We start from the raw sequence: 24,904 nt of genomic DNA, 5'->3' as shown, positions 1-24,904 counted from the left end.
GAAGATTTTCGTAGTCAGATGAGTTTGAGGATCACTGCTCTGCACATAGTCTGTGATTTCAGCCATTGCCAGGCCTCTTTTCAAGTGCCAGCCCCAGGCAGCCGCCACCTTGCTAACTCCTAGAAATTCCACAGGCAATGCAAACTCCAAAACTGAACTCAGTGTTTACTCCATATTCGCTTTGCTCCATTCGTTTCCTGACAGCTGTCCCATTGACCAGTGAATACTACATGGGATGGTGTGCATCCATATACTTCTTTGTCTCCAGTCCCCTCTCCCCTCACTTTACCCGAAGCCATCCAGTGCCTTTTACTTCATGCCTTTCTGATCTCTCTGACACACTCATTCTCTGTTGTCAATCAGACCACTGTCCAGCCTTTTTGCTTTGCTTGGACTGCAGTCATTCTCCTCTTCAGCCAATTCATCCTCCACACTGCCACACAAATTTCCTACACAGATCTGCCCCAGTGGGTCACCTATTAAAATATTAAGTAGTTCCTTTCCACGATAAATTTCTTACACTCACTCTTTCCCTCACAGATGCTCTATCTCCTTTACATGAACCCTGTGTTTCAGAAGTTCCCTGAAGTTGATGTCTTTCTATTCACTGCTGACTGCTCATACTGTTTTGCTAAGACACCCTTTCCACCCTCGTGTGATTGGCCAATTCCTTCTCATTAAAGGAATGAGATGTGTATAACAACTCGTGTGTAAACTCCGCTAATCTAAGCTCTACCTTTCTGAATGGCCCCTCCTTCTAAACATCTAGTCCAGAACTCTGACACAATGCAATTCTGAATTTCTTTCATTACTTCAGTGCACCAATGCTCTCTTTTGCAGCCACGCTTGCACGTAGCTCTTTCTTGTCTGGCACGCAGTCCTGCCACTCACTAACTCCCAAGTACCTCAGCCTTCTGTGTTTAGGGACTCCTGCTCTTCTATCAGCTTTTATTTCTTCTATCAAGTTCTAGGGGGAAAAAAAAACAAAAATAAAAAAATCTTTCTTGAGATGGCTTCTTCCTTTGGATTCCATTTTTCCTTTTTGTAGCATTCTGTAATTCACAACTATAATTTCTTTCTTTGGCCAGTATTCCCATGCTCCCCTTTGGTGGGGGGCACACCTATCTTCTTCATGGTTGTATTCCCCAGTGCGTAGCATGTTGAAGGCATGCAATAATACTCATTAAGTTAATGAATCTAATGATCAAAGTACTGCTAACTTTCCATTTTCCCCTTGCATATTTCTTCTCTCTTAAGTCTTCAATCAACATTTTATTTTCTCTAGAGTCTCACTTTGGTTACTAGATCTGTATTAGTGTTCAGGAAAAACAACTGAGCAATGTCCTAAAAATCCTGATATTTCTCTCAGAAAAATATATCACATCTGCAAAATCTTCCATAGAAAATAAGTTCCCAGGAATTATTTATTTTTGACGTTCAGTAAATTATTCATTCAGTAAAATTGAGTATCTTGATTTTAAAAACATTCCTTAATCATGTATAGCATACTGCTCCTCTATTTAGCAATAGAATATTGTGTATCTATTTAATATGGCAAAATTGCTTTTAATCATAGTTTTATCCTCAAAAAGGAATATAGGTTTTATTTGGATAGGAGTAAATATTTTAGAAAATGTATTTTAATTGTGGCCTAACTTTTCTAGTTTTCAACATGGTATAGATATATATAAATATAGAATTATCAGTTAATAGTTATGAAAGCTAATGGAAAATTTGGGGTCCATTGTATTGAAGGTATCAAGACTTCTTAGCTTGTTTTATGTTTTTTTTTAAATAGCAAAGAGAATCTTTAGCATTTCTTCCTCCAGACTTGTAGCAGGTCATCACATTTGTCCACAGCTGCACCTTTCATCATTTTGTTGCTTACTCTACCCTTTTTTTATCCCCTCATTTGTCCCAAACAGCTAAAATAAATGGGAGAGTAACTCCTTAGAACCCATCCTTTTAATTAGTTACACTTTCTTACTGGCTTGGACTCTGAGCTCTCATGCCAGCATCCACATTGCCTTCAAGATTTATAGCCCAGGGTGGTAGCTATAAATAGCTCATTTCTATCTACACTTAAGTTTAAAAAAAATGGAGTAATACTGTAGATAAAATCAGAAGTAAGGTTTAGTGAAGAATGTAATTCTGGTAGGATGGAGAACCAGCTGCTAGATAGAAAATATTACAAGGAAAGAGAGTTTGAGCCCTGTGTCTCCTCTGTTTCTGCACTGTCATAAATCTTGATGCCTCTGGCTCTCATATCATTTATTTCACACTGTTCTTCTGTGCCGCAGATATTAGCTCTTCTCCCAGGATGTGTGTAGTGAATGGTAATTTACATAATGTCATCTTGAGTGTCTAATATATGCCATGGGCTGTATTATCTCTAATTCTCTAATCACGTGTTCTTTAAGTGAAGAAAGTGTGTATCAATGTGGTTAAGTAACGTAACACCGAGACCTTCCTGACTGTAAGGTGTGTTCACTTTCCATGGTAACTAACTGCTTATCATCATCATGCAGAGCAAGACAGCTGTGTATCCAAGTGACAGATTCCAAAAGTGGTTCTCTTATCACGTTTCATATCCATTGCAGCCCTCTGCCTGCTCTCCCCACCAGGTAGCACCCCTGGGCTCCTTGGCCAGCTTTCTCCACCAGTCACACCACCATCCACCTTTTGGGAGGTGGCCTTCCTTGAAGGCATTAAGTTAACACAGCACTGTTTCATTAAGGGCTAAGTCTACTTAGAATTGTCTCCCTTCATAATAAAATAATTGATTTATTGTACAATGTAAAAATGAGGGAAGGCTTCAGCCAAAACTATGTCCACAGGAATGCCATCAATAAGAATTTGTTCTTTTGAGTTTACAAGTGAATTAAAACTATGTAATTTTCCTGAGAGGATGAACACTTCTAGCCACCATTTAGTTTAAACTGGACGTTTTAATGAGTAGCTTTCCTTCTACCATTACACTGAGATCAACTTTCTTGAGTATGGGTATTAATGTGGGGTGAGGTGGGGTGGAGTTAGTAGGAAGGGGAAGGTGGGTGGAGGTGGGTGTTAAGGTATTCATGCAGTTCAGTTTTGTTGTAGAGCCCTTTCTAAGAGAGTGGTTCTGGAACAAATGCTATTGTAATTTGCCAGAGGCTGACAAAATCTGCACTTTGAGAGCACTTAACATGAGACACAAGGACCATGGCTTGGTCTCTTCAGTGTTGGAGTTAAGATATTTCCCAGTATGGGTCATGGCAATCCCTGAACTCTGGAAAAGTGATACTGGATTTTCAGTTTTCCCACTAGTTCTTCCCTAGCAAAAAGACTTCCTTCTGAGCACTTTGTTTCATTCTTTCTTAATCCTTTATGTCTTAGTGAGAAATTACTAGGTTGCATGCTATCCACTCAACCTAGGTTAAGAATTTTCTTGTAGTCATTTTAGCGACTCTCATCAGGAAACGTGCAGGATTTACAGCTGGCCTCAGTTGAACTGGACGTTTGCCGGGGACTGACTCTCTCTTTCTCATTCTTTCAAGGGCTGCATGGTCTATTGTACCAGCTTCTCTATGGGTGTCTGCTATGCTATTTGGTCTCTGGAGACTAATCTCCTGGAAACATTCAGAATTTCTATATAAGAAGAGTTAAAGATAAAAATTTGTGGTGGTTGTAGTGGGAATGTTATGGGACTTGTATAGAAGGTGTGATCAAACTTCAAAAATCTTAGACTGCCTATTAATTTAAGGATGAGGTTGTGTGTGTGTTGGGGTGTTTTGGGCACCCACTGGCTCACCATAACACATCCCTGCTCATTTGGCCTGTCTGTGAGTGTCCTGGTAGGTGACTCAGTGTGACCTTTCAGAGTCCTGATTCCAGATTCCTAGGCCAGAGACTACAGTTGCCTAGGCTTCAGTTTTCATCTGGTTAAAACACATCAGTGCTCAATCTGTTAATTCCTTCCTCTTCCTGCATGTGTTTCAGCCCAAATCAAGAAAGACTGGCACTAGGCTGCAAGTGAACAGCTTCCTGTTAGAGAAAACTCAGGACTTATACCGTCCTAGATGTGATCTTATTACTTTGGTATTTCTTTTTTGGACATGTGAAAACCTAGCATGTATCCTGACTTAGCATGAGAAGGAAAACAAAAGCACGCATTGGTAAAAGTCTGCCTCAAATCCCCTGAACCAGACATCTCCCATTTCCTTTGCTCAAGCTTATTTCCTGACGACCAGCCTTATGCCTTTGTGAACTCTTTTACTAAAAAACAAGTACTTCTGTGCATTGCCTTTTTGCTTGCTTACTATCATCTTTGTAAGGTAGTTTCTCAGACTATGTGAGTTCTTTGATGCCATTAAATTTTATACACATACACATATGCAAGTTTAAGAGTAACTTAGAGTAACTGTTCATTAATACTTTTAAGCCTAGAAATATAATTGCCAGCAAAATTATATGCTTTCTTATTTTCATATTTTTATGCTTAAACAACAACAAAAATAAAACTCCTGTCCACTTACCCTAAGGAAACTATTTTCTTTCCTCAGTAGCTTCTAGGAGGAAAGCAGACAAATTTGTTTTTTAATTTATGTCTATACATCAAGTTGGATAATTTTTGGTGACATTTCTGATAGTTTTTATTCTGGTAAGACTTGAGATGCTTGGGTCTTTTCTTTTTTCCTTTCTTCCTTTGCCATGCTTTTCTATTTTACTCATTTACCTAAACTTATTTCTTAAAACATTAGGCAACTTCATCCAGAACTCTCACTCCTGGGTTTTCTTTTCTTAATAAAATAAGAGCCACCCCTACCCCACTTCTGTCTGCAGTTTAGGCCAAAGATGTGTGTGATCATTAACAAGAAAACAAAACTAAACCACACACGCGCAGGCTGCAGCTCTGGCTGGGTTCCAGGATTCCATTAGCCAGACAATGGGCGGCCCCAGCAGCCAGGCAGGGGGTGGGAGGAAGCAGGTCTTGCCCTCTTTGGGCTGTCGGGCTCCGAGCAGGGTCAACAGCAGGCTGAGGTTGAGAATGGGGTAGACTGATTGTTTTGCAAATGATTGGTGATAAATATATGACATGGCCTGTTCTACTTATCCTTGCATTAAAAATCGATTAAATCTGGTAGTGTGTATTTAAAGAATCCATTTTGCAATTTCATTTTTTTCCCTCTTAGATCAGTTCAAATAAAATTGTGACTAGTTTTGGAATAATCACAACAGAGAGCAAGAAACAGTGGAAAGCTAAAAATAGATGTCTTCCTTTAGATTTTTTTTCTTGTTTATTTCCAAAAGACTTGCCAGTATACTTAGGATTATAGTCTGAAGACTAAATAGGTCATATAAAACAATGAAAAATGAGAGGATTAGCATTTTATTGCATAAAGAAGTAATTGTTGCTTTCTATCTTTGGATTCCTGAATTCTTACAGCCTCTTGGCAAATTTTGTATCAACCATTGCAAGAAATTGCCCAAAGTGAAGAGGACTAACACATGATAAATACAAGTCTAAAGTTTATATTTTTGAGGGGACATTTTAATTGAAAAAATAAGTAACACATGTAAAACTCAGTCTGTCATATGTTATTGCAGTTACTCCTTCAGATTGTTAGGGAAGAGTATAAAAGCTAATGTGATTTATTCCCACTAGGATGTTTAAACATTTTAACAGTAAAGTATTAACAAAGGGCCATGTGGTGGAAGCTGCTCAGGCTGAGAGTGGGGGTGGAGGAATTGATAAAGGCCTGGCAATACCTGTTTGTTTTTTAAACCTACCAATAATATTAAGACAAATGTAAAGGAAAGATATAACTGGCTTAGGTGATGTCCGGGAAAGAATGTGAACCCTGTAGTACTAAGCCAATGAGGAACCAGGGGAGGGACTCGCGCACTAGGAGATAAATTATTGGCGCCAAACTCCCCAGGTGTGCCTGCCCACCAGACACCGGTACTTGCAAGACCGTCATTAAAGCCTCGTTCTGCTGTTCTCTTTGTCTCCATGTCCACTTATTGAATTTGGACCAGTGAGTGTGTTTCTCACAATTTGGGGACTCGTCCGGGATCCTCTTGCCTGTGCGAGGTGGGGGCCCAAGCAGAGTGGAAAGACGCGTCCCGCCCGCCTTTGGGTGGCCTGCTGTGTCTGGGCATCTCACCTTCGCATGGAGGCTGAGGGGAGACCCGAGACTGTTGTGTGGAGATAGCGTGACTGACGCAGGGGAGAAAACGCAGGCACCGCGGCAACCAGGCAACCTCGTGCATGAGCCAAGGTGAGAAAATTGGGCTATAACTACTGCTGGTGGTTGGGCATTTTTCAGAAGTCGAGTGTATGTTGCTGAGATGTGTAATCTCGGGGTGTGTGCAAGAAACTTCCATTATGGGGAGTTGAGTACACAGGGATCTCAGACACAGGGACCTCTTGAAGGATAGGAAATATAAATTCTAGGCCTATGGAAGCAGAGAAAGGGAACCAGATGAGCTCCCTTGAAATTCCCCCCAGATAGCCTGCTGGGGTGAAGGTTGCGGTACTGGGGGGATGCCTCCTGTACCAGGTTAAGGACAAACAGAAGATGATCAAATTTTGCTGTTTTGTCTGGATTAAAGTTAGATCAGATGAAAACTGGCTTTGCCAGGTTTGAGTTATTTTTTGATAGTAATAAAGCATCCAGTTCACCTGAGGAATCTGTTGGTTACCAAGGGCACTTCCCCTATTTCCCCTAACACCAGGGAAGGGAAAGCTAGGGAGGAGGAACTACAAGAGGACCTCCCAGGACAAGCCCTGGTGTTGGGAAAGTGTTGTGTGATTTCCTCGGTCCCTTTCCCCGCTGTAGCTGCAGCGGAGAGTTGAGAGGCGGGGACACGGCGGTGAGGCCAAGTGAGAGTTTTGTTTCAAGTTACTCCTGGAGAAAGTGAGGCCGCCTTGGCAGGGAGGGGCACCCTGGGAGGTTGGAGAGAGAAAGTTTTAAGTTAAAAGGTTGTGCACTTTGAGGGTGCTGGTGGCCTCGGAGAGAGGAGCACCCCAGGGGTTGGGGGTTCGCTTTTTAAAGATTCTTTAGGAGTGTACCCGGCACCTGGAGGTGTAGACTTGTTAGGTGGTCTCAGGTATCTTTGATGAAACATTTCTTATCAGTCCTCTGGGTAATTCTGCAAAATTAGCTTAACACAAGAAATTTACTGCTTTTAGTCCCCTCCCAGGATGGCAGCTTCCTGGTTTGGGAGCATATCAGGACTAACTGCCCTTCTTCCAAGGGGGGCAGAGTTATTGTCTGTTTGCTAATGAGTAAGTTGAGAATCTTGCTTCTTGACCGCCTGGGTATTAAAATGCAATCTTTGGGATGAAATCCTTCCTGCCTTTTGCTATGTTGTTTACAGCTGCGCCTGCATACTAAATTGATTTCCTGGGTTGTAGACTATTTGGGGTCAGAAAGAAAAAAAATAGCATATAGGTAAAGAAAAAAAAAAAGAAAAGAAGAGGCTGGGCCTGTATGATTAACATAATAAAGACAGGCTATGCTGGGGTACCTTCTCCTTTATCTGAGAAATATTCAAACATTCCAGGCCAAGTTGCTCCTGTCTTTTTGAGCTTTAATTAATTAACTCTGAGTCTTTTTAGTAGACTTTCCTGGCCTTTTTCTCCTTCCACCCAACTCATAGCTCATATCAACCTGCGTTCAGAGGTGGAAAGAAATATGGCTTTAGTGCATTTGCATCTTCAGGGGTGGAGAGAAATTCATCTCCATATCAAAAAGTAATTACCTGGGCAAGGAGGGCTATTCCGTACCTGAGAGGTGAGGGGGAGGGCCGGTTTTTGGCTGATGCTGGAGCCTGAAAGAGAAATGGCCCCAGACCGCAGCTTGGGAGCAATAAATAGATTTTAAACTTTATTTCTCCCTTGGACTGATTGCAGTTTTTAGAAGTATTTTTCCCTAAGATTTCCTCTCCCTGGACTTAACAATGTAAGAAGGACTTAGTTTCCCCTTGCCTTCTGGGGAGTCCACCAGGAATCCCAAGGTGTTTCCATGGAGAGAGGTCCCACTAGGATAAGGGGAAATTTGTTAATGCTCCCCTCACGGGGACTGAGGTGAGAAGTTTTAAGCATTACTAGAAGATCCCTTTGGCCTAGTGGACCAACTAGATCAATTCCTGGAACCTAATATAGATACTTAAGTTGAACTGATGTCCATCATGAATATTCTAGTCCCTGGTGGTGAGAGGGGGGGTGATCAAGAGAGCTACTGTGTCCATTTGGAAACAAGAACACCCACCGGGCCAGGGTGTACAGTCAGTGGAACAAAAGTTCCCAAATGTAGATCCTAGATGGGATAATAATAATCTAGGGGATATAATTAAAATGCAGGATCTTCAAGAGCTAATTATAAAGGGAATTAGGGAATCGGCCCCAAGATCTCAAAATGTTTCTAAGGTGTTTGAAGTCCAATAGGAAAAGGAAGAAACCCCAACTGCATTTTCATAGAGACTCAGGGACCAGATGAGAAAGTATTCAGGACTTGAACCAGAAGCTCAGGTAGGACAGGATCTTTTAGAAGTCAATTTTGTAACCAAAAAATGGCCAGATTTATCTAAGAAATTACAGAATTCAGATAAATGGAATGAAAAACCTAGAGAAGAATTACTGAGAGAAGCTCAAAAAGTGTTAGAAGAGAGGCTACAAGCTTGTATTTCAAATTGTTAGAGGGAGAGCTAGACCCTCTCCAATGGACCCAGCGGAACTGCAAATTCTAGAAGAATTGAAAGCAATCTTTAGTCACCACCCCAGTCCTGGCACTCCCATCTTTACAGAAGCCATTTCACTGGTTTATTACTGTTGAACAAGGTTCTCTGTAAGGTTTTGACCCAATCCTGGAGAGGAAAGAAACAACCAGTGGCCTTTATGTCTTAACTATTGGACCCTGTCTCTTGAGGATGAACTGAATGCGTTCAGGCCATCACAGCCATGGCCTTACTGGTGGAAGAGAGCAGGAAATTAACTCAGAGGAACCCTCACGGTCAGTACACCTCACCAGATTCGGGTCATGCTTACTTAATCAGTGGGCTGGGCACTGGCTAATAGATTCTCAAATTTTAAAATATGAAATAAGTTTACTTGAAAAAGATGAAATTATGTGCTGGCCATGTCTTCTAACATACCTTCCCTCAAGCTGAAAGGACTCCTCACCCAGACTCCCCCACTTGAGTTCTTCGCTCACTGATTCCAGCCTAGAGACCTGGTGTTAGTAAAATCCTGGAAAGATGGACTCCAGCCCAGCTGGGAAGGCCCCGCCCAAGTGCTCCTGATCACGGAGACGGCAGTGAGGACGGCTGGAAAGGGTGGGACTCATTACACCAGAGTAAAGAAACTGACTGGGGGATCTGGGGACAAAACAGAATTGGCAGGTGTCCCAGGTGGCTAACCAACCTGTAAGGCTGAAACTAAAAAGAACCTAAAAATGTTAACTTTTATCCTTCTAACTCAGTATTTCACAGGCAAGTCGCAGGAAGCCCTATAATGGGAAGGAACTCCTGGTTATCCTGTCAAACTGGTCATCAATATTACTAAAACATCAAGCCCCCAAACCATTAGGTTTGATGCTTGTCAAGTTCTCTTGTGGTGACCTAAATGACCAAAGACAGCTTTCTGGAGATAATAAGTATCTCTGTCCTGAATGGATAAAACTTAACAGAATAAAAAAAGACAAGTAGGTCCCATGTCCAAGGTGGAGCAGTGTTTAGTAGACTACCCAGTTTCAAGGGTGGACAGTCCCTCATGCAGTAGAAAAATCTTTAAAAAGAAAACTCCACTTAGCTAAAGGAATTACTCCTGACAATTGCCAGGATAGACAGTGTAACCCCCTTTTATTAACTATACATAAACCTCCAGATGGACTCGGTGCAGATGTCATTGGAGTAGATCCTGTGGGAAGGTTTAGTCTTAATTTAATCAAAGGCAAGACTTCACCCATAGTGGCCACCCCCAATCCTGAGGGAAATATTGAGCCAGAGCTTCCCAAAAATGACCCTAGACTGGTTACTGTAACAGATAAAATATCTAAAACAGACTCTTGAAATAGAAATAGGTTATAGAGACACCAATGCCTGGGTAGAGTGGGTTAAATTTTCAGTACTCACTTTGAATAAAAGCGATTGTTATGCATGTGCTGCTGGACGGCCACAGGTGCAGGTGGTCCTGTTTCCTCTCTGCTGGGACACAGACCCCACTGGGATGAACTGCATGTTGGCCCTGTACCAGGACAAGGACTCTTGGGGAAGTGAGACTTGCAAGGGCTTGTCTTTACTCTTTCATGCACTAAAGAAGTCAGATCCGAGGGCAATCCCCTCTTTTTCTATAGAGAAGATGAATCACTCCTCATGCCTCTCTAGGCAAGGGAAAGGTTTCAGAACTCCTGTAGGGAACTTACTGACTTGTACCCGTGTCCTAAATGTCTCTAAAGAGGGCAACTCCTTGAAATTACGCATCCCCCGAGTGGATGTTGGGTGGTGCTGTAGAAAGGGGAACCTGTGCTACTCGTTGCCACCCACCTGGACTAGGACTTGTGCTTTAGTCCAATTGGCCATTCCATTTACCCTGGCATTTTTCTCCACACCCAATGAAAAAAAAATGTTCATAGAAGTCAAATGTATACATTGACTCAATAGGAGTGCCCAAGGGAGTCCCTGATGAATTTAAAGCTATAAATCAAATAGCTACAAGATTTGAGTCAGCACTATTTTAGTGGTCCACCATCAACAACAAGATGGCCTGAGAAAACAGAATAGCATATGTTAGCAGAAAAAAGTCTGTGTTATGTTAAGAGGAAAATATTGTACTTTTATCCCAAATAATACTGCCCCTGATGGTACTATTACTAAAGCCCTACAGGGACTCACCACTTTAGCTAATGAATTAGCTGAAAACTGGCATCAGTGACCCTTTTACAGACTGGTTGGAAAGATAGTTTAAAAAAAATAGAAAGGTATGGTTGCCTCTGTTTTAACATCCCTTGTTATAGTTGCGAGAGTTTTATGCTGTATCATCCCTTGTGTGAGAGGCTTGACTCAAAAGCTTATAGAGGCAGCCATAAACAAGATTAGAGAAATTTGAGAAAGGACCAAGTGTAAATTAAAATACATTACTGGGAATAAAATCAGAAATTCTTAAATAAAAAGGGGGGAACTGTTAGGGAAGAGTATAAAACCTAAATGGGATTTATTCCCACTAGGATGTTTAAACATTTTAACAGTAAAGTATTAACAAAGGGCCACGTGGTGGAAGCTGCTCAGGCTGAGAGTGGGGGTGGGGGAATTGATAAAGGCCTGGCTATACCTGTTTTTTAAACGTACCAATAATAAGACAAATGTAAAGAAAAGATACAACCAGTTTAGGTGACGTCCAGGAAAGAATGTGAACCCTGTAGTACTCAGCCAATGAGGAACCAGGTGAGGGCACTAAGAGAAATTATTGGCGCCAAGCTCCCCAGGCGTGCCTGCCCACCAGACACCTGATCTTGCAAGACTGTCATTAAAGCCTCGCTCCGTTGTTCTCTTTGTCTCCATGTCCACTTACTGAATTTGGACCAGTGAGTGTGTTTCTCACAAGATAAATCCCAGAGTTCTTAAAATGTACAATCCATGAAGGTGGGGATCTTGGTTTACTTATCATGGCATCCACAGACCACTGGAGAAAGCTGGATTCCCAGCAGTCATAATGGAAACCCTTAAGAGAAGGCAGCAGAAATTACCTACTCTTTGAAACAGTGCAGGCTTTACCTACCTCCTTCCACCTCATAACAGAGCTTCCTGTCCCACCCTCCACCCCTCCCCACTCCCCACCCGCGCCCGTACCCAAGAGTTTGGAATTTCTATTACATTTTACTGATGAGTAAACTGAGACTCAGGTAAGACCTACCTTTCTTATCAAACTGTTTTTTTCCTTTTTATTCTAAGCCACAACATACAAAAACTGTATGCCTTAAGTTGCACAGCTTCTAATTGACAGATCTAGGACATCTGTCCCACATGTTATGTCCCCAAGTAAGTCCTCTTTTCCTGAATGTCACCTGTTCACTGTATTTTTTTTTAACCTCCCCATTTGCAAACACTGAAGAGTAAGGAGACATTGTAAGACCGGGCTGGAATAGCTAGAATTTAGGTTTTTCCTTGGGAGGATTGGTGAGGGTCCAGAAAGAACCTCAGTAAGATTAGAAAGGGCAGGAAAACAGTTCAAAGTCCCCAGACTGGCACAGCTAGCAGCAACGTGGGAAAACCAGGATCCAATCTTTTAGGTTTTTGCTTGTGCCTCTCATTGAGTTTTCCCTATTGGGGAAATACTCATTGTTTTAGATTTATTCCTTTGTCAGCCTCCTTTCTCTTCTCACCCTTTAAAGAGTAGCATCTACCCCAGTCTTTTAAAGAAAAGCATGACCTGCTGGCTTGAGCTGAAGGGTGAGCATCTCGGGAGGATGATTTATGGGTCTCTGCATCAACAATTTGTGTTGACTTGGACAATTTAAGTTTCATGTTAAGGGTGTCTTGGTAACTTTGCAAAAAAATCCCTTCTAGGTCATCCTGAGTCAGGCAGGGGAAAGGCAGTGCTGATACACTGGGAGAAAAGCACCAGGCATGGGGTAAGGCAGACTATGTCGTCTGTAAGTAAACTGGTATGGGTGACCTGAGAACAAAAACAGCGCAAGTTTTAGTCACAGCTTTCATTAGGCTTTACGCTTACAGAGTGGTGTTTGACTTGTAAGAGGAGCAAAAAGCAATACTCTAGTTTTCTTCTGTATAATTGTTTCTAAAGGAAGTAGATTGAAAAAAAAATCTCTAAATCCTTATTATGTGCCCATTTTTCATTTTTATTTTGATTTTTCACTCTTTCATAGGTTAACATGTTTCATTCTCAATACAGATCTAAGATTTTGCTAATTCTGGATTTTCTGTTTTGAATTTTAAGAGAAACTAATACTAGCTAGATTCAGTGATTTTTTTTTCTTTTTAATAAACATGGGAATGACTGAAAACACGGAGTTTTTTTGGCCCTTACGTTTTTTTTTTTTATCAAGGGATGACAGGTTCTCCAGCCACACCCAGGAAGTCTCTTAAAAATATTGATAAAGCTGTCACTGCAGACACATTCTTAGGTAAAGGAAAATCAACACATGACAAGTGTTAGAAATTTGTACTTTATAGAAAAAGTATTTTCTGATACCTCAAATATTATAAAATGTGTACATGTGATTTTGTTGATATAAACTTTTTAAAAATTTCCCTAACACTTTAGCTTCTGTTTTTCTCAACTTACTTGAACTTCTTGAAGACATTTTGACTTCCACCAGTTGATTAACTGGGTGGACAAGTTTATAGGCCTCTTTTTGATAAAGTAAAAAAGTTGTAAAAGCTTTTATAATTATTCAAAAGTCAAGAATTCTGAAGCATCTACTATGACTAGATTAGATTATACAGCAAGAGCAGATTAAAAACAAATGTGCCTCTAAGTTCATCTGCAGCTGCCATGGCAAAGGAAGTTTGAAGACAAGGTTTGAATTCAGTGGAAAAAAACTGGTTAGCAGCTAGTTATTAACTAATTATCTTTTATTTTAACATAAAAGGAGTACATGATCCAGCCTGCATACTTTCCAGTTAGTTTATAGGTCTACTTACACTCTTAGATTGCTTCAGTCAAATACTTTTTAACTTACTTAGTGTATCATTAAGAGTTCCCCAGGGAAACAGAACAAATAGGATGCGTGTGTATCTATCTATTGTGGGGAGGGAAAAATAATTTTCCCCCTATCCTCCTAGGTTCCTGACAAAGAGCCCCATTTGAAAAGACAGATTAACAGGAGAAAAACAGAACTTTGATAACATGTACACCTCCTGTATACATTGGAGAGACCCAGGAAAACTGAGTGACTCCCTGAAATGGCCCAAACCACCGCCTAAAATACCATCTCCAGCTAAAGACAAAAGATGATGTTGGGAAAGGGGGAGGCCAGTAATGGGAGTTGACCAGAAAAAGCACTGTCAGCAACAGTATGGTTATGCAGACAGTGGTGCCCTGTCATAGGTTTTCTAAAGATTTGGAAATCCTCCTCTTCCTGTTGTCCCAAGGGAGACACCCTTACTAATGGAGATTTCCCTTACAAATGTAAACGTCTCTTACAAAAGGGTAACTTGGTTTTCGAGTTTCTCTTTTGTCTGCAGTTTCTTAAAAATAGGGTTTTAGTGGTAATCCTTATTCCAAGAGACTTATTTTGGCAAAATTCTGTTCCCGTGTAGTATCAATCTATCATCTTTCTATATCTAGCAAGATATTTATTTTAAGAAACTCGTTTAAGGATTGTAGAGACTGGCAAGTCCAAAATCTGCAGGATAGGGCTGCAGGCTGGAGATCCAGGGGACAAACTGAAGTTGCCGCTTGAATCTGAAGGCCATGTTGAGGTAGGTTTCCCTCCTTGGAGGGCCTCAGGCTGCTCTTAAGGTCTTCAACTAATTGGGTAAAGCCCAGCCGCATTATGGAGAGTAATATGCTTTACTCAAAGGCTACTGGTTTAAATGTTAATATCACCTAATATACATTCATAGCAGCATTCAGACTGATATTTTACCAAATATCTAGGTACAATGGCCTAGATATTGAAACATTAAATTAACCATTACAGTTGGCAATTATGAAACCATATATTTAGTCTCTGAAGTTAGATACTCAAGTTAGATTCTCTGAAGAGAGAGTAGATCAACATTATAAAGGAGAACACAGAAATTCTCCATGGGCTCTGTGGTAAATAATTATCAGCTGCTGTTCAGTAGTTAATTTTCTCTTAGAGTTGCCAGATTAGCAAATAAAAATATAGGCTGCCTAGTTAAGTTTGAATTTCAGGTAAACTGAATAATTTTTAAATATAAATGTCTCCTATTTTGTATGGAGCTGACCTAAATTAAAAATGTATCCACATTCATCTGAAATTCAAATTTAACTGTATGTTCTGTTTTTCCCCCTAATCACATATTTAAAGATTTTTTTAAGACCTTGTATTTTTAGAGAAGGTTACAATAAAATTGAGAGTAAGGCACACAGATTTCCTGTATGCCCCCTGCCCCCCACACATGCACAGCCTTCCCTACTAGTACCACTCACTAGAATGGTACATTTTTTTTACCAAGGATGAACTTATATTAGCACATCATAATCACCCAAAGTCCAAAGTTTACCTTAGGGTTAGTTTTTGGTTTTGTACATTCTGTGGGTGTGGACAAAAGTAAAATGATATGTATCCACGATTATAATGTCACGCAGAATATTTTCACTGCCCCCAAAACCCCCTCTGCTCTGCCTATTCCCACCTTCCCCTGAACTGCCTGCTTTCCCCTGAATTCCCCAACAGCAAGCACTGATCTTTTTATTTTCTCCATTTTTTCCTTTTCCAGAAGCTGTCCTGAATTTTATCTTGCAAACTTACCCCTTCTTATTACCAAATCTTTCTTTGGAGAGTGGGTGTATCTTACCCAACCTAAAATAATGTCCGAGCCCCTAGCTAGGCTGGTTGTTGGATACACAGTTGTGCCAATGAAATATAATTAGAAGCCAAATGATTGACTTTTTCATTTTTGCTATTTGATCTTTGCACTGTTTTACGTCCTTATATCCAAACTAAAATACAGTGTCTAGAGGATGTGAGGCCATCTTGGGACCAAGAGAATGAGAGAAACATTAAAAATGGCAGAGAAGGACAGAAGAAGGAGCCTGGCTTCTTGACAAAATCCTTGAGTTGATGCATCAGACCTAAATTGCCCAAATTCTTTAAAATTTCCAATTATGTAAAAACAGAGTTCTATTTGCTTAAGCCATTGCTATGTTTCTGTGACATAGAACAACCTAGCAGACCCAAAATTGTAGATTTATATGAGTCCTTTGGCATCAAACAGGTAATACCTTGGTTTGTCTCCAAGATAAATCTCCTTTTCCCTTCTTGTCTATGAAAAGTAATCTTTTCTGCTTCCTGATTTGTGAATGAATTTGGGGATAGAATTGTCTCCAGGATAGTTTGAGGAAATACATTTTTTCTGTTTTTGTTTGTTTCTGTATTCTGTGTACTTTTATATATACATAGATGGTGTAACACAGTTAATTTTATCAATTACCAAAATAAAAGGATGATTTTTATACTTAAACAACCATGGATACATACACAAGGATTCCCTTTATATCTGGCCCAAATTATATCTTTAAATTCTGTTCCAAATGGTGGTGTTCTTTGTTAGACAAAGTAAATTTAAGAAAGAATACAGTCAGTTACTTTTCCAAGAGATATTGTGTAAAAGTAGGCATTATCTAATTCAGTAGGAATTAGTAGGTCATGAGGCTGCATTTGGAACAAATGGGAAAAAGAAGTATTGTTAATTATTTCTACTAAATCAAGTAATAGCCATAAGTAAATTGGTGCTTGAGTGGCATGGATAAACGTGGAAAACATAAATCCATGTATTTCTGTATCTAAAAATATAATGCAGCTCTCTCATGAGTGCCTGTGGAGTTTATGTTTATCAAGCACAAAATAAATTTAGTGTACCTTCAAAGGTACATAAAACATAATCCCTTCCAAAGTCTTTATTATCCACATACCCTGGCCCTCCTGTTAACTTCAAAGGAATCTGAGTTGCAAGAGTTATTTGAGACAAGTAGATTATGTCTGCTCCTCTGAAAAAAATATACAGATAGAGGACTGTTTGATTTTTGTTACCCAATAAACAAAGCTGGAAATCACTTAGGTCTTTGTTTTTATTATAACCAAGCCATCCAACCTTACTGAGCCCTAATTTATGAAGATAAAAAATGAAAATGGTTATAAATATACCCATTTTTGAGGGACATAGAGATAATTAACAATAAAAAAATTAATATGCTTTATACAAGAAAACATGTTCTATGATAAGATTTTTTCATACTGTTTTTCAGGGTTTTCATATTATATATATATCTCTTTAGTGAATAAAATCATATATGACAATAGTAAGTATATGAGTTCCATCCTTGAAAGGAAATGAAAAAACAAACTGCTTAAGAGCAATTTGTTTTTCAGACAGTGTATATTGACCGTTATTTTACTTCAACTTATGCTGTTATTACACATTTATTAGAGAAGTTACCTAACTGATTACCCTACTCCCTTATTGCCCACCTACAATCAATTTTTCATATGGCAAATTTTAATCTATTTAAAAATGTAAATCTAATCATTTCAGTCTCCTTATTAGTGCTTTCCAAAAACTTCCTGTCATATTCGGGGCAAAGGCGAAGGTGTTTTCAATGACCTGCAAGACCATACATGGACAAGCCCTGGCCTAGTGTCCTACTACTTGCCCTGGCCCACTTGGCTTCAGCCTACAATGGATTTCTTATTGCCTTACACAGGTCAAGGTTTGATTGTATCTAGAGCTTTACAGTGCTGTTCTCATGGCCTGGGTTACCCTTTTCCAAAGCCTTTTCATGTCTATCTCCTTCACAGCATTCAGTTTGCTTCTCACTTATTGAAACGTTTTTTCCTCTACAACTTTGTTTCCTTCTACCCTGCTGAAATTATATGATTCTTTAAAAATATTATATTGCCACTGGCCATTTTATGATTTATTTGTTAAATAAGAGTGGCACTGAATTTATCTTTTTCATATCTTATATTGGCAGCACCTGGGACAAAATTAACACTTAATGAGAGTTTGTTGAATGAACAAATGGATCTGCTAACACTGTTGTGATTTTTAATGCATGAAATTGGTAAGAATCTCTTCTCATAATGTTACATTGCAGATATTTTGAAATTATTCAACTTGCATATTTCTTTATTGTTCATAAATGTAATGTGGATTTATTCATGAGCTTTGTTAAAAGGTGAGACCCAGGCCACATCCTTGCATTCTTGCTTTGGTCAGGCTTATTTACGTTTCTAAAAATCTGTTCTCACTTTGCATTTTAGAATCAGGAGTAGTGCTTCCTGCCTTGTTGAGATTAAAATACAGAGAGATAATTAACTTAAAGGTATCACAGAAGACCACCCATGGTAAATTCTCAATACATGGTGGCATTCCTTCCGTTGTCCTATGCCATGCACAACCTTCACACACACTGTAAGGAATAAATTTGGGCTTGTGATTGGTATATGATTAAGTACAAATACTCTCTAGGTCGGGAGTCTGAAGACCTAGCCTTCAGGCCTAGCTCTGTCACTTACTAGCTTTACTAAGAAGTTAGGAGCATATTTATCTCTTATCCGTAGAATTTTCATATATGAAATAGGAGGCATGGAGGGTGAAGAACTGTATTAATTTCAGATTTCCTAGGTCTCATCATACTCTTAAGTTCTATGATTCTGTGTGTATTGAAAACTTTTCCAGTCTCAGAAGAAATTATTGAGAGTTTCTTTGGCAAATTTCAAATATTTCAAAATGAACATTTCTCAGTGACATTTGTGTTTCTTCATCATTTGTGGGGTGACTGATATAAGAGCCTGGGATCGGATCCACAGGTGAAAGAAATTGATGATTTGGTAGTATTACATGCACACAATCTGGCTCTAATTATAGTTTATCCAAGATGTTAACTATAAATAAGTATTAAAGCAAATATGATTTACCAGCCCTGTAGGTCGTGATTTTGGAAAAGAAGGCCAAATGTGATTTTGATACATTAAGTCAATCATTTTGGTCACTAGTTATGTGTTAACAGATAAGTCAAATTAATTTAAGTCTTTTTCATATGGTGTTAACCAAGTCTGTTGAGGTATTTTGCACAATTTATTTGGACTCTGATATTCTCCTAGAATCACATTTGCTGCACAGAATAATGAACCCCACCCCCCCTACAAGTTGTCTGTGTCCTAATCCTTGGAATCTGTGCATATGTTACCTCAAAGGGCAAAAGGTTCTTTGCAGGTGTGATTAAGGATCTTGAGATGGGGATATTACCCTAGTTTACCTTGGGGGCCTGATGTAATCACAGGGTCCTTATAACAGGCAAGCAGGGAGAGAGGAGAAAAGGTGCTTGAAAGTGGAGGAAGAAGTCACAAACCAAGGAGGATCGGCTGCCTCTAGAAGCCAGAAAAGGCTGGGTAACAGATAATTTCCTAAAGCCTCCAGAAGGAGGTCCTACTTTACACTTCTGATTTCTAGGACTGTAAAATAAAAGAGGATTGTGTTTTTAGGTCATTAAGTTTGTGGCAATTCATAATAGCAATACAGAATTAATACATTTGTCCTGTAAAAATAGCTGCATGATGGAATTGTCTTTAGAAAAAATCTTTCTACTAAGTTTATAACTGATAGGTCAAGTTAATAACTTTAAGAATTTTCAAACATTTTATCGCCTTGAAGTGTTAACATATGTAGTAGCATTTATCTATAGCCATGTTGAAGTACAGGGAAACCACCTAAAGTAACTTGTTATTGTGAATCATCCACTTTTTCTTTTTTAATTAATTAATTAATGGCTTTCATTGTGGTAAGAGCACATAACCTGAGATCTACAGATTTTTAAGTGTACAGTACAGTATTGTTAACTATAAGCACAGTGTTGTACAACAGATCCCTAGAACTTACTCATTTTGTATAATGAAACTTTGAACAGCAATTCTCCTTCTCCCTCTAGCCCCTGGTAGTCACCACTCTGCTTTCTGCTTCTGTGATTTGAACTCTTCTTTCGTTAGTCATATAAGTGGAATCATGTAGTTATTATCTTCCTGTGACAGACTTATTTCATTTTGTCATAACGTCCTCGAGGTTCATCCACATTGTTGCATATGGCAGGATTTTCTTCTTTACGGCTGAGTAATTCATCTACTTTTTTGAGGGCTGATAATTTTTTGATGGAGATTATAGATATTGTGTATGAGATTGCTGAGATAGATATCCTTCACATGGAATTCCCCTCTGTGATGGTTTAAAAATATTTGAACAAATTCAAAGGTTGAACCTAAGAGTCCTCCCCCCTGGGTTCGACTGTCTTCTATCAATGAGAATATGGCAGAAATTATGGTATGTGTCTTTGAAGACTTGGTCATAAAGGCATTGCCCACACCTGTGTTCTTATTCTAGGGGAAATTAGCTTCCATGTCATGAGAACAAGCAACCCTGTGGAGAGGCCAATGTGGTGAGGAGCTGAGTCCTCCTGCCAACAGCCATGTGAATGAGCTGTCTTGGAAATGGATTTCTCAGCCCCAGTGGAGGCTTGAGATGACTACAGCCATGATCTAGGCCTTGACTGCAACTGCCTAAGAGACCCTGAGCCAGAACCATTCAGGTATGCCACCTCCATCCTGACTCTCAGAAAATGGGTGAGGTAATAAGTGTTTATTTTTCTGAGTTGTTAACATTTGGGATAATTTGTTATGCACTAACAGTAAATGAATACACTCTTTCATGGCATTTTCCCTGAACTAAATGTTATACAGTGTAAATAAAAAACTTTCCTAATTGTCTTGCCAATTGGTTTCAGCCCTGGAAAAGTTAGCTATGGATTCAATGTGACCAAAGAAATTGACAGCAAAACGTTCTTTGCGGTGAAAAGGTTTATTACCCGGCTTGTTCTCCTGGCGGTAGGTCGAGCACTAGCATCTCTGCCTCCACCCAGAGCTCTGGGCCCAGCTCTATATAGCACAACAGTAGCTTATTGCCTAAAGGTGTGAAAGTGGTAGCCTAGCAACAGGCCAATTACATCATCAGGTGGTTTAAGTTCAGTGAGGATCCTGGCCGTAGGAACCCCAGCTTCCCCACACTAATGTTTTTGAGAATGTTACTTTTTTTTTAAGCAACAGGGAGAATAGGAATGGTCCAGCATGGCTTATGCTTACTACTTAGAGAAGGGAAAAGGGAGAAATCACATACTTTGGAAATTCCATTTTAGAGACAAACTATTCACAGGAAAGTGACTAATGGGGAATGAAAGAGTGAGGGGAAAAAAGGCTTTTATCCCCAGTCTTTCCTATTAATTGATATCATTTATTTACATTTACAGTTCACAATCAGATCATATAATTAGGGAAGGATTAAGCTCTTCTCTCTTGGAGTGGATGTTTAATTCAGGTGTTTGGAAACTGCTTGAAGAAAACCATGGAACAGCCCTGAGGGATGGAGTCTACATACCATGTAAAAAGTGAATAAATGTGACCAAGAGCAGAATGATAATTCCACCTCAGTACCAGATTGTCTAGAAATTAAATTGTGGCAGAAAATATTTGTTATTTCTGAGTTTGTGTGAGCCTATAATGCTGCCTTTCATAGCTGAAGTGTGTGAATGTTTTACCATTCTTTGTCAGGACATTGTAATTTATTCAAATAAAATGATTCGAGTTAACATGACTGAATTATTTAGGTTGTTTCTTGCTTAGATGTTCTCATCCTCTTTGTATTGGTTATTGATCATCTATGTGTATACCATCACCAGGTTCCTAACCATTTCTCTCTTGGCACGTAGACTGCTTGAAATTTTTACATGGAAAGAAGTAACAGCAATAGGCTACCAGCCCCGAAACACACTCAGTTGTCCTCAGCATCACTGAATGGAACATGAGAACACTGTACCTCATCCTCCATGTAGGTATCTAGCTGCAGGAGCAGATAGTCTTCAAAATCTTCTTGGTTGCTATGTTGAATCCAAGTCCTGAAGTAAACAGAAAGGTCTTACAATAAAAGAACAGTATCTATGATAAAAGTTGTATGTCTGATCAGAGGTCAGACTTTAACAGAATAGTTATTACTCATTGTCCTTCATCTGGAACAGTGTGGTTCAGTTAACAGGGACAGGTGATGGTGTTGAATACAGCTGTGGTCTAATCATGCTAAAGCTCACTTCTTTCCCATTCTGCCTGAGTGTAGGCACACAGGACCCGAGTTTCCAGTGAGAAGAACTCACCCCCTAAAGGCTGTCCAGCCCTTGCAAGTTAGTTTACAGCACTGTTTGCAAGGGAATCTTTGCCGGACCTTTCTTCAACCCCAGATCTGTCCCTGGGCCTCTACAGTCATTTCATGATAGATAACAGCTTTAGTTGCAGTGTGAAAGAAGAAGCAGATGGGAGGCCCCTTTTGGTGTCACCACCTCAAGCAGCCACAATTGCTATACTTCCAAGTGGAGTAACAGGTCTGGGAGGAGCCTGAAAAGCTAGGGGAACATTACTAGCACAGAAAATGCATGAGTAACAAAGAAATCTGGCTGACCACAGAGACACTGTGAATGCCAGGTCACATGGAATCCTGCATCGTTTTATTGAGAGGTGTTAGAAGTCAGCTGTTTCCTCTAATTCACTCGCTGTGGCTGGGACCTTAGGTCAGATCTTACCACTTCACTCCCTTCACCCAAACTTGTCTGATATCCCATCCCCTCTGAGTGTATTCCAACTGTGGAGGAAAATAAACCTCATTTTACGGAGAGCACAACAGATTCATTCACTGCTACTTATCCATCTTTCTATTTATTTTTACTTTATCAGTAGATGAATGGATAAACAAGATGTGGTACATATACACAATGGAATATTACTCAGCCATAAGAAAAAAACAGATCCTACCATTTGCAACATGGATGGAGCTAGAGGGTATTATGCTCAGTGAAATAAGCCAGGCGGAAAAGACAAGTACAAAATGATTTCACTCACATGTGGAGTATAAGAACAAAGGAAGACTGAAGGAACAAAACAGCAGCAGAATCACAGAACCCAAGAATGGACTAACAGTTACCAAAGGGAAAGGGACTTGGGAGGATGGATGGGAAGGGAGGGATAAGGGCAGGGAAAAAGAAAGGGGGCCTTATGATTAGCATGTATAATGTTGGGGGGGTGCATAGGGAGGGATGTGCAACACAGAAGAGACAAGTAGTGAGTCTACAGCATCTTATTATGCTGATGGACAGTCACTGTAATGGGGTTTGTGGTGGGGGAACTTGGTGAAGGGGGGATTCTAGTAACCATAATGTTATTCATGTAATTGTGGATTAATGATAATAAAATGAATAAAAAAAATGACTGCAGTAATGACCATCATTTTTCCTTGGAAATAAAATGAAAAGAAATGTGTTTTAATCTTTGCTGGAATTTATACAGTGATAGTATCTCATCAAAATATGAAGAACTAAATGCATATTTTTATCAAACTTACATGTACTTTGCTAATGTCATCCATGGGAATTTTCTACTTAAAAATTCTTTGATTTTCTCCATCTTTTGTTAAAAAAAATTTCCTTTTAAATTTGACCCACCTACTACCATTGGTTCCTATGTAGAGGACACAGATTGAAATCTATTTGAAGGAGAAAATAAAGAAGAGATGTCAGAGTTGGGTCAAGATGTTAGAAGTATCCTGTGTGACATCAGTGTGGATAAAGTGAAGATTCCTATGGCCAGGATTCTCACCTGGCCCTGGTCAGCTAGCTCAGTACACATGTGTGGGCAATACATTGTTGATTCTATATAATATAAAGAGCTCTGCCCAGTGCTCTGGGAGACATGTTGGCATGGCTGCTGCATGGCTGCATGGCTGTAGGGCTGTGAGGCTGCAGGAGAGCAGAAACGAGTGGTGGCAGTGCAGAGGACAAAGACTAAGACGGCTGTGGGGGCAGAGGCCCAGAGGCAGAGACTGGCTTGCTGCATGCAGACTCGCTCTGAGTGGACGGGATTCTAGTGATTTACCTGCCACTGTGGGAATAAAGTTGGGTATAAACCCTTTCACCCCAGGAACATTCCATTGTCATTCCTTAATCTCATTGTATCCATAGTGAACTTGCTCAGGGCTGAAACCCTTTGGCAAGACAATGAGAATAACTGAGCATATACAAATATTTTAATTTAAGAATAAAAGAATAAAAACCAATAGATTCTTTTGTTTTTTTACTGCTCTGACCAAATTCATTCAGAATAATTGAGTTGGGCTCTGTGGCCAATATTGATATTATAGAAAACAAGTTAACCTTTTATGAGAATATTTCACCTGCTATGAGAATTTTATTTGTCTCAGAAAACATAGCCCGATTATTAAACAGCTTTCTTAACATTTTTCCATGGGTAATGCTTAACACAAATAACTTGCATGGTTCACTATTAATACTACCCTCTTATAGACAGCATCAGTGGTTTTGTCACTGTTTCTCAGCTGCATTGATGTGGGCCTATTTGAACAATAAAGGATAGCAAGAATAGCCAAGAAGCTGCTAAGATGGGGTGAATGCAAGTAGAGCTGGCAGAAGAAGTGAAGCACTACAGCCACTTCAGCATATTTTGTTTGAGCTAGGACAGCTGCGCAAATTAAAAATGGTTGTGATTGACTGTTGTTAATAAATGGGCATTCTCATTTTGGTCAAATGCATCAGAAGTCAACAGGGTAAGCAGAGTGTGGTCATAATGTAGTTCTTTGAAGGCAGTTTCAGTAAAAACTTAAGCACTATATTTTATATAAAGATGTTTGCTTATTTACATGCTTGACCTTTTTGGCTGACTTGATCCACAGAACGTGTTATTCCCTCAGCTCGGTGTCACTGTTGGGTTGTCTGGGCTGCAGCTGCTGGAGTGGGCTTCAGCATGTGGGGTATTTCAGAGGGAGTGTCTTGGGATCAGTACAGGAGAAAAGAGGAAGGAACAGGACCAGGTAGAGGGAGAGACTGAATTGCTCTGTAGATCTGAACAACAGTCTCCATTGGCCCTGTGAGGAGCTTTGAAATTAAAATGGCCTTTCAGAGTTGACTTGATTTAGAACAAAATAGTCTGGTCCTTTTTTTTTCTTTGTCAATTGTTGGATATGGGACACCCTGGGAATGGTGAGACTTCATCTGAGGTATGAGGTGGCTCTGCAGCAGAGGCAGTCCCTGAAGGGACTGACAGCTGAAGATGTCTGATGACACCACTTTCCACAGCTGGGCAACAACCCTTCCCTAAAGCAACATCTGGGT

At 39.8% G+C, this 24,904-nt stretch overlaps 1 long non-coding RNA gene across 4 annotated transcripts; it reads left to right on the top strand.

The window, feature by feature from the left end:
- The first annotated feature begins 5,934 nt into the window (after positions 1 to 5,934).
- LOC118972660 (uncharacterized) lies at positions 5,935 to 22,929 on the top strand. Of its 4 annotated transcripts, none has more exons than XR_012132271.1 (4): positions 5,935 to 6,260; positions 17,666 to 17,755; positions 20,068 to 21,564; positions 22,458 to 22,929. It is a non-coding gene; the product is annotated as an uncharacterized lncRNA (long non-coding RNA). The 4 variants fall into 4 exon arrangements; XR_012132272.1 differs by lacking the exon at positions 17,666 to 17,755 and having other exon boundaries at positions 20,068 to 20,567; positions 21,446 to 21,564; positions 22,458 to 22,927; XR_005061718.2 differs by lacking the exon at positions 17,666 to 17,755 and having other exon boundaries at positions 20,068 to 20,272; positions 21,446 to 21,564; positions 22,458 to 22,924.
- Positions 22,930 to 24,904: the final 1,975 nt, after the last annotated feature.

Source organism: Manis javanica, chromosome 6, assembly GCF_040802235.1.
Source record: "Manis javanica isolate MJ-LG chromosome 6, MJ_LKY, whole genome shotgun sequence".
Taxonomy (NCBI): domain Eukaryota; kingdom Metazoa; phylum Chordata; class Mammalia; order Pholidota; family Manidae; genus Manis; species Manis javanica.
The sequence above is the reverse complement of the archived record's forward strand: the minus strand, read 5'-3'. Positions and strand labels throughout refer to the sequence as shown.